This window comes from Macaca thibetana, unplaced genomic scaffold (assembly GCF_024542745.1).
Source record: "Macaca thibetana thibetana isolate TM-01 unplaced genomic scaffold, ASM2454274v1 unplaced_scaffolds113, whole genome shotgun sequence".
Lineage (NCBI taxonomy): Eukaryota > Metazoa > Chordata > Mammalia > Primates > Cercopithecidae > Macaca > Macaca thibetana.
The window spans coordinates 21,668-31,911 of record NW_026088902.1 but is presented as its reverse complement, the minus strand read 5'-3'; the positions used below and the strand labels follow the sequence as shown (position 1 = coordinate 31,911).

General features: G+C 42.8%; 1 pseudogene; it reads left to right on the top strand.

Annotated features, from left to right (window-relative positions):
* Positions 1-316: 316 nt before the first annotated feature.
* LOC126947310 (60S ribosomal protein L23a-like) lies at positions 317-993 on the top strand (annotated as a pseudogene).
* The last annotated feature ends 9,251 nt before the right edge of the window (positions 994-10,244 follow it).

Sequence of the window (10,244 nt, the reverse complement as noted above, 5' to 3'; positions counted from 1 at the left end):
CATATTGATTATAATTTTAATACTTAGTAATCTTTTATTTTCCAGAGAAAACTAACAAGTAAACAGTTATAAACTGTCATATATTAGCATTCCATAGTAGGTTAGAAAATGTATGAGTATACCATCTCCCAACATCTACATGGATGTGTTTCCTCATCGTACAATTTCTCATTGTGGTAGACAAAAACATGTTTATTAATGGTCCAAAATATCTTTAGTCTTTCTGTAAAAATAAGAAGCGAAAATTATATAAACTTTAATTATTTATGTTCAGTAATTAATGTTTTAGTATTGTATCTTATTTATAAATGGTCTAGATATTTAATGCAAATCTTTTACTTAGCTTAACTTTAAGATTAAAAATTACCAAAAGTATTTTGGAAACTACTATTAAGCAGATTTACAGTAAACAAATTATTTTTGAAATAATGTTTTTCGCTTTTCACAAGATGGCACCGAAAGTGAAGAAGGAAGTTCCTGCCCCTCCTAAAGCCAAAGCCAAAGCCAAAGCTTTAAAGGCCAAGAAGGCAGTGTTGAAAGGTGTCCACAGCAACATACAGAAAGAAGATCCGCATGTCATTCACCTTGAGGTGGCCCAAGACACTGCGACTCCGGAGGCAGCCCATATATCCTCGGAAGATCACCCCCAGGAGAAACAAGCTTGACCACTATGCTATCATCAAGTTTCCGCTGACCACTGAGTCGGCCATGAAGAAGATAGAAGAAAACAACATACTTGTGTTCATTGTGGATGTTAAAGCCAACAAGCACCAGATTAAACAGGCTGTGAAGAAGCTCTGGGACATGGATGTGGCCACAGTCAACATCCTGATTCGACCTGATAAAGAGAAGAAGGCATATGTTCGACTCGCTCCTGATTATGATGCTTTGGATGTTGCAACAAAATTGGGATCATCTAAACCGAGTCCAACTGACTAACTCTAAATATATGTATATCTTTTCACCATAAAAAAGAAATAATGTTTTTCATAAGAATGACAACTTAATTAGAATCAAATTTAAAAGCTTTAAGATTTTACGTTTCTAGTAAGTATAATATATTAGCTTATTTGAGTAGAACTCAAGCAGAATAGGAATTTATGTTTGTTTTATATTCGATAGTGGTAACTTTGAAGACATAGTTGTTTTATTACACCAAAAATATTATATTAACCTTATTTAACTAAGTTTTATCCAAATCGTGTTAACTTAAAAAACATTTGACCAGTTCCTATATTTCTAGGAGTTTGGTGAATATTTATTTATAAATGCTTATGTTTTTCCAAGCCAAGTTAGAATAGAACACTTTTAAAGAATTTTATAAATGAATTTTGCAACCCTAACCTGAGTTAAGAAAATATCACATATACATAACACACATTAATAGACATACAAACACAAATAGAGATTTCATAGCTTTCATCCTGAAATTTCAGGCATGAATCAGGCATAAATATTCTGATGGTTAATTTTAGACATCTACTTGATTGGATTAAGAGACACACAGCTGGTAAAACACAATTTCTGGGCATATGTGTGAGGGTATTTCTGGAAGACACTGAGATAACCCTGACCCAATGTAGATGGGCACAGATATGGTTTTGCTGTGTCCCCACTCAGATCTCATCTTGAATTGTAGTTCTTATAATTCCTACATGTCGTGGGAGGGACCCAGTTGGAGGTGATTGAATCATGGTGGTGGTTACTGCCATGCTGTTCTCATGATAGTGAGTGAGTTCTCATGATCTGATGTTTTTATAAGGAGCTTTTCCCATTTGGCTCAGCACTTCTCCTTGTTGCTGCCATGTGAAGAAGGACGTCTTTGCTTCCCCTTCCACCATGGTTGTGAGGCCCCTCCAGCCATGTGGAACTGTCAGCGCATTAAACCTCTTTGTTCTTTATAAATTGCTCAGACTCGGGTATTTCTTCATAGCAGTGTATAAATGGATGAATACAGGCACCATCCAATTGGTTGAGAACCCAGATAGAACAAAAAGGAAGAGGAAAGGGGAATTATCTCCTTCTGAAATGGAAACATCCTTCTTCTCCTGCCCTTGACATCAGAACTTTAGGGTCTCAGGCCTTTGGCCTCAGAATGAGAGTTACACCATTGGCTTCCCTCATTCTGAGTCCTTTTGACCTGGACTGAGCCATGCTACGCTTTCCTAGTTCTCCAACTTGGCGATAGGCTATCGTGGAACTTCTCAGCCTCCATAATTATGTGAACCAATTCCCCTAATGAGTCTTCTCTCATCTATCTATCTACATATATCACATTGATTCTGTCTTTCTGGAGAACCCTGACTAATGTGATTACAATAATACAAAATTTACTAGTTTATACAGAAGACTTGGTTTTTGTCTTTGCCCCATTTTTTATTTGTATTATAACTGTGTTTCTGGAAAACGGAACAAGTTTTTACCTTCTTCATATGAGGGCTAAAGCTTTTTTCTCGCTAATAATTTTGGAGATTTGTAAGATTTTCTTTTGTTTTGACATACAATCTTACAGAGGCTGAGAAATAATTTTTTTTTTCTGTTTTATTTTTCAGCCCCAGGTGTGCTTTTGCAGATTCTTGAGCATGTTGAGAGCCTCCAAGGCATGGAGCAGGGTGCCTAAAGTTTCAGTGATTGTAGGGAGTTGAGAGACTCAAATGGGAAGGGAAAGATCTAAAAGGAGGCAGTTTGGAAGATAAAAATTTTCTCAAAGGAGCCATTTAAGTTCTAAATAATTCTTATTCTTAGTAAAGTCATGCAAACAGGAAAGGAAGTAGACAGAATTAGCTCCATATTGGTGGAACACATAGTCAGCAGAGGTTTGAGAAGGGAGAATTTAGTCAACTGAGAAGTTCCCATGAAAAGAGCAAGATCAAGATCACAGAGACACCATGAAACAAAAAGCCAGGAATAACTTCCAACCCAAGAGGAGAACACAGAGGCCTCAAAACCAAAGCTAGGATAAGAAACTTGTATCCCAAGAGTTACCTTCCAGACAAAGAAGCCTGAGATTCCAACCCAGCTTCACAGAGTACTCACTCAAAATGTTACTGAAACTGTAGGCTTTTCAATGACTTAGCCATGCATGCAAAAGGCATTCCTTAAGGTGGTACAGAAGATGGAGCCCCCCTATCCAAAGATAGCCAAGGAGAAAGAAAGACCCCTGTTGGCAGAGCCAGTGGGCAAAGGCAACAGAAAAGGAGACAAGAATCCTAAGGGGATGAGATTCTTTCAGATTTAGGATCATACAAACTCCTGAGAATTGGCAGGTTGACAGCCATAAATGGGCTACCAACATTTCTACTCATTGGATTACAAGTTCTTCAGCATCCAAAATGATTAACAAAATGACAATTTCATAAATTTGGAAAGGAGACATTTCTTTATTTTTATGGTTTTTTTTTTTTTTTTTTTTTTTTTTTTTTTTTTTTTTTTTTTTTTTTTTTTTTTTTTTTTTTCACTCTTGTTACCGAGGCTGGAGTGCAATGGTGCGATCTCGGCTCACTACAACCTCCACCTTCTGGGTTCAAGCGATTCTCCTGCCTCAGCCTCCCAATTAGCTGGGATTACAGATGCCCACCACCAAGCCTGACTAATTTTTTGTATTTTTAGTAGAGACAGGGTTTCATCATGTTGGCCAGGCTGGTCTCAAACACCTGACCTCAGGTGATCCACCTGCCTTGGCATCCCAAAGTGCTGGGATCACAGGCATGAGCCACCACACCCAATGAGAGATTTATTTCCTATAAAGAGTTGCAGCCTGCAGGATTGTCCTTCTCACAGACTGGGAAGCATAGCCTCCAGCCAGAAGCCCGAAACAGATGCTTCAAGGGAGATGTAAAGGAAATAGTAATTTATGCTGAGTGGAATTGGCAAAAACATATATTTAATAAACTCTAGGAGGAGTCATGAATATTTATGAAAGGAGAAATGCATGCTTGTGCAATTGAGTTTCTTGCTTCTTCATGGGTCCCATGTACAAAAGATGGCAGTGTTAGCACGATCCCAGGGTAGAGTTTTCAGCCCTCTGACATTAAAAGGTGAAGCAGAGGACATGAAAACTCGCTCTGTGCATCCTCTGTACACAGGCCAGAACCTCTCCATCATGGGTGGTCTCTTATTAGGCAAGAAAGGAGAGGTTGATATCAGTGGTGGCACCTTTGAAAGGGCTGGTTTCTGTTTAATCCTTAGGGAAGAAAGCCTCATCATGGTTAGCAAACGAGGGGGAATAACGCGGTGTATCTGACCCCCATCATCCCATCCTGGCCAAGCTGAGAACTCAGTTTTGAAAGTTACTCTGGGGTTCCCTCAGCCAAGAGTTGGTCTGTTCAGTCAGTTGGGAGCTTAGGATTTCATTTTCATTTATCAATGCTAATGGGAAAGAGTACACTGTCTTCATGGCAGCTGAATTTGCAAGAAACTCCTTGGATGGAGTTAATGGCAGCTGTATTTTTCTGGGAGCTCTGCTTTAATTGGATAAAGTAAGTTCTGGTAAGATTTCTTCCTTTATCTTCAGTATCTCAAATGTTTTCGTTTAAATAATCTTTATAACAACTCTTGATGATGTCTGAGTGGATTCCCACACAGTCATCTACTATAAGACTTTCTGATTCTTTTTTTCCTTTGGTCATTATGAATAGAGCTTCTGTAAATAACTGCATGGTAGCTTTTATTTAGAAATAACATCAAAGTAGTTGTCAAAATACTTAGGAATGTGATTTTTGGATTGTAAGGTGAGAGTTGTTTAGCTTTGGAAAAAACTGCCCAACTTGTAATAGGGGAGGACAAACAATTTTCTGTGTTTTTGGAATTCTTAGATAGGACCCTCTGTAACAAACAACAGATTAAAATGAGAAAAACAGAAAAGTTTTAAAAACGTGTATACCTTATTGATAAAACTCTTTAGTGATTTAGTTACCCTTCTCTTCTTGGTGCTGAGAGAGAGAGGTAGCTTTTAAATGGGGATTTCCTTTATAGATGTAAATTTTCCTTACACAAGGGTAACTTCTACTCTGTTTTCAGAACTTCCTTTGTTGGCTTTTTTTTTTTTTTTTTTTTTTTTTTCAAAATAATCAGCTTGGAATAATTCTTAAGCCAAAGGGACATATTTTTGGGTGGCATATTCTGGTTTCCTGCCATTATATTTTAGGGTGGCATATTTTGGTCTTATACACAGTGTCCCACCAGCAATGAAAAGAGTTCTTGTTTTTCCTCCAGCAATTTGTCATTTTTTAAAGAGTTTAGCAGTTGTAAGAGGTATAGACCAGCTGTGCTATCTCATTGTGGTTTTCAGTTATGTACTATGTTGAGCATCTTTTGGTATGTTTACTTGCCTTCTGTAGATCATCTTTGGTGAGGTGTTCGTTCAGATCTGTGTGCATTTTTAATTGGGCTGTTTAACTTATTGTTCAGTTTTAAGAATTTTGTATGTATTTTGAATACAAAGTCTTTCTCAGATCTGTATTTTGCAAATATTTTCTTTCAATATGTGACATGTCTTTTTGTTCCCTTCACAAGGTATTTTCCAGAGTATAAACTTTAAATATTTATAAATATTAAGAAATTCACATTGTTGTTTCTTCTGGGTATATCAACCTTTTTTGCCATTTGTTAAAATTCATTACCAAACCCAAAGGCACATAGCTTTTCTTCTATAGTTTCTTCTAGAAATTGTATAGTCTTGCATTTTTAGTGTAAGGATGATTTTGAGTGATTATTTGTGTAAGTTGTAAAGTTTTCATCTACATGTATATCATTTGCTATGGTTTCCAATTCATTGTTCCCTCACTATTTTTGGGAAAGACACAGGATAGTAGGCTCTGTTAGAGTAGATAGACAGCTAGACATGAACAGGAGGTTGAGCTCCTGGAAAAGGGAAAGTCTGGGAAGGCTCACCTGGAGGGACCACCAAAAATTCACATATTAGTAGCATCTCTAATGCTGGAGTGGATGGGCACTTGTCAATTGCGGGTAGGAGGGAGAAGAGGTACCTATGCAGAAAGAAACACCCTACAACTCCTCTTAAGATGCCCCAGTCATCATTCACTCTGCAGTAAAAATGTCACAATATTGCTAGCTACATGCTGATAAGGACAAAGGGGACATTCACCCCCAGCGACGGGGCTCCCAGAAGCCGGGGGGGCGGGCCGGGGGTGGCGGCTGGGAGCCCGATCACGGGGGGTGCCTGCACCCCCGGCAATGGGGCTCCCAGAAGCCGGGGGGTGGGCCGGGGGTGGCGGCTGGGAGCCCGATCGGGGGGCGTGCCTGCACCCCCGGCGACGGGGCTCCCAGAAGGCGGGGGGGGGGGCGGGCTGGGGGGGGTGGCGGCTGGGAGCCTGATAGGGGGTCATGCCTGCACCCCCGGCGACGGGGCTCCCAGAAGCCAGGGGGGCCGGCTGGGGGTGGCTGCTGGGAACCTGATCTGGATATTTGGAAGAGTATCACAAGGGGTTGTACAGTGTCTGTGATACTGAGATTAATATCAGTCTCTCGGCCTTGGAATATTGAGAAGGATGAAACAGGGTGAATGTCCACCCTGTGCCACATTGCGAGTAATATCAGCCTGTCTCCTCCATGGATATTAGGAACAATATCCCAGACTGGGTGTACGCCTCCTGCTGTACAGAGTGCAATATCATCCTCTCCCTCCCAGGATAGTAATTACAATATCACTGGGCGGGAGCACACAGCCTGCGAATTATTATCATCCTCTCCCCCTCCGCATACTAGGAACAGTATCTCAGAAGAGCTGTACCCTCAGTGCCATATTCGGACTAACAGCATAGGCTTCTTCCGGGAATATTAGGAGCAATATTACCGGGTAGCTATCCATTCATTGCTATGTTTGGAGTCATGTGATACTCTACCCCGCTTTATATTAGGATCAGCATCACGTGGTGAGCGTACACCTACTGTGATATTAAAACTAAAATCCGGCCGGGCACGGTGGCTCAAGCCTGTAATCCCAGCACTTTGGGAGGCCGAGACGGGCGGATCACGAGGTCAGGAGATCGAGACCATCCTGGCTAATATGGGGAAACCCCGTCTCTACTAAAAAATACAAAAAAACTAGACAGGCGAGGTGGCGGGCGCCTGTAGTCCCAGCTACTCGGGAGGCTGCTGAGGCAGGAGAATGTCGTGAACCCGGGAGGTGGAGCTTGCAGTGAGCTGAGATCCGGCCACTGCACTCCAGCCTGGCCGACAGAGCGAGACTCCATCTCAAAAAAAAAAAAAAAAAAAAAAAAAAAAAAAACTAAAATCCTGCTTTCCGTCCCTGGATATTAAGAACAGCATCACAAGTAGGTTTACACTTCCTGTGGAATTAGGAACAATAATATGATTATTAATCATCAATGATCGATTTTAATAATTATGAATGATACTAAAAATTTATAGGATACCATTATTAATTACGGATAATGATTTTAAATACATGATTATGCATGCTTTCAATTAATTATTAATATTAATGTCATCAAATAATATTAGTTCCTAATACTAATTATTATTTGATTCCCAGCATCACTGGGTATTGATTTAAGTCACATTAATTGCTAATATAATATTCTTATTAATAGTGATACTACTAATAATTATTGTTACAAATCATTAACATTTTAAACCAGTATTCATTTTTACTCTCTTTATTGTGATCATTAATATCAATAATTATTATTAATATTAATATAATTACTAATATTAATGATTAATAGACTTGTTCCTGATATCCACCGGGGAGAGGACAATGTTAATTTCTATATCACAGACGGTGTACACCCCCCATAATAGTGTTTCGAACTTCTGCTTGGGAGAGGAGGATATGACAATCAGTACCACTGGAAGTAGAAACAACGCTGGGATACTGTTCTGAATATTCAGGGAGGAAGAGGCTGATATGACTCCTAATACAGAGGGGGTTACTCCCTCTGAGGATGTGCACACTGGGGGTGTACAATCGTCTGAGAAGGAGATGAAAATTTTCAGATGGGGAGATGATATTACTCACAATATCAGAAAGAGGCTGTGAGTCCACAAGGCTCCCAGAAGCCAGGGGGGCGGGCCGGGGGTGGCAGCTGGGAGCCCGATTGCGGGGGGTGCCTGCACCCTCGGCGATGGGGCTCCCAGAAGCTAGGGGGCGGGCCGGGGTTGGCGGCTGGGAGCCCGATCTTGGGGGGTGCCTGACCCCCCGGCGATGGGGCTCCCAGAAGCCAGGGGGGCGGCCAGGTGGTGGCGGCTGGATCGAACCAGTTTTGACCAGATCAAACCAGATCAGACCTGATGGAACCGATTTTGACCGGATCAAACCGATTTTGACCGATCAGACTGGATGGATCAAACCGGATCAAAAGCCGGGGGGCTGGCCAGGTGGTGGTATCAAACCAGATTTTGACCGGTTCAAACCGGATTCAAACCGGATCACCGATCAAACGGGATCAAACCGGATCAAACCGTTTTGACCGGATCAGACCGGATCAAACCGGATCAAACCGGATCAAACCGGATCAAACCGGATCAAACCGGATCAAACCGGATCAAACCGGATCAAACCGGGCTCAAACGGATCAGAAGACCGATCAAACCGATCAAACCGGATCAACCGGATTTCAACCGGATCAACCGGATCAGACCGGATCAAACCGGATCAAACAAACGGATCAGACCGGATCAAACGGGATCAAACCGGATCAAACCGGATCAGACCGGATCAGACCGGATCAGACCGGATCAGACCGGATCAAACCGGATCAAACCGGATCAAACCGGATCAAACCGGATCAGACCGGATCAAACCGGATCAACCGGATCAAACCGGTTCAAACCGGATCAAACCGGATCAGACCGGATCAACCGGATCAAACCGGATCAAACCGGATCAGACCGGATCAACCGATCAAACCGATCAAACCGGATCAAACCGGATCAACCGGATCAAACCGGATCAAACCGGATCAACCGGATTGAAACCGGATCAGACCGGATCAACCGGATCAGACCGGATCAAACCGGATCAAACCGGATCAGAAAACCGGATCAGACCGGGATCAAACCGGATCAAACCGGATCAAACCGGATCAACCGGATCAACCGGATCAGACCGGTTCCGGATCAGACCGGATCAAACCGGATCAGACCGGATCAAACCGGATCAGACCGGATCAAACCGGATCAAACCGGATCAACCGGTTCAAACCCGGTTCAACCGGATCAAACCGGATCAAACGGATCAAACCGGTTCAAACCGGATCAAACCGGATCAGACCGGATCAAACCGATCAAACCGGTTTTGACCGGGTCAAACCGGATCAAACCGGATCAGACCGGATCAAACCGATCAGAACCGGATCAAACCGGATCAAACCGGATCAAACCGATCAAACCGGATCAGACCGGATCAAACCGGATCAACCGGATCAAACCGGATCAAACCGGATCAAACCGGATCAAACCGGTTCAAACCGGTTTTGACCGGCTCAAACCGGATCAAACCGGATCAAACCGGATCAAACCGGATCAAAAACCGGATCAACCGGATCAAACCGGATCAGAACCGGATCAAACCGGATCAGACCGGTTCAAAAACCGGTTTTGACCGGTTCAGACCGGATCAAACCGGATCAAACCGGATCAAACCGGATCAAACCGGATCAAACCGGATCAACCGGATCAAACCGGACCGGTTCAAACCGGTTCAGATCAAACCGGATCAAACCGGATCAAACCGGATCAGACCGGATCAAACCGGATCAAACGGGATCAACCGACCGGATCAAACCGGATCAGACCGGATCAACCGGATCAAACCGGATCAAACCGGTTCAAACCGGATCAAACCGGATCAGACCGGATCAAACCCGATCAAACCGGATCAGACCGGATTCAAACCGGATCAGACCGGATCAAACCGGATCAAACCGGATCAGACCGGTTCAAACCGGATCAAACCGGATCAGACCGGATCAACCGGATCAAACCGGATCAGAACCGGATCAAACCGGATCAAACCGGATCAAACCGGATCAGACCGGATCAAACCGGATCAAACCGGATCAAACCGGATCAAAAACCGGATCAGACCGGATCAAACCGGAAACCGGATCAAACCGGATCAAACCGGATCAAACCGGATCAAACCGGATCAAACCGGATCAAACCGGATCAAACCGGATCAAACCGGATCAAACCGGTTCAGACCGGTTCAAACCGGTTCAAACCGGATCAGACCGGATCAGAAACCGGATCAAACCGGA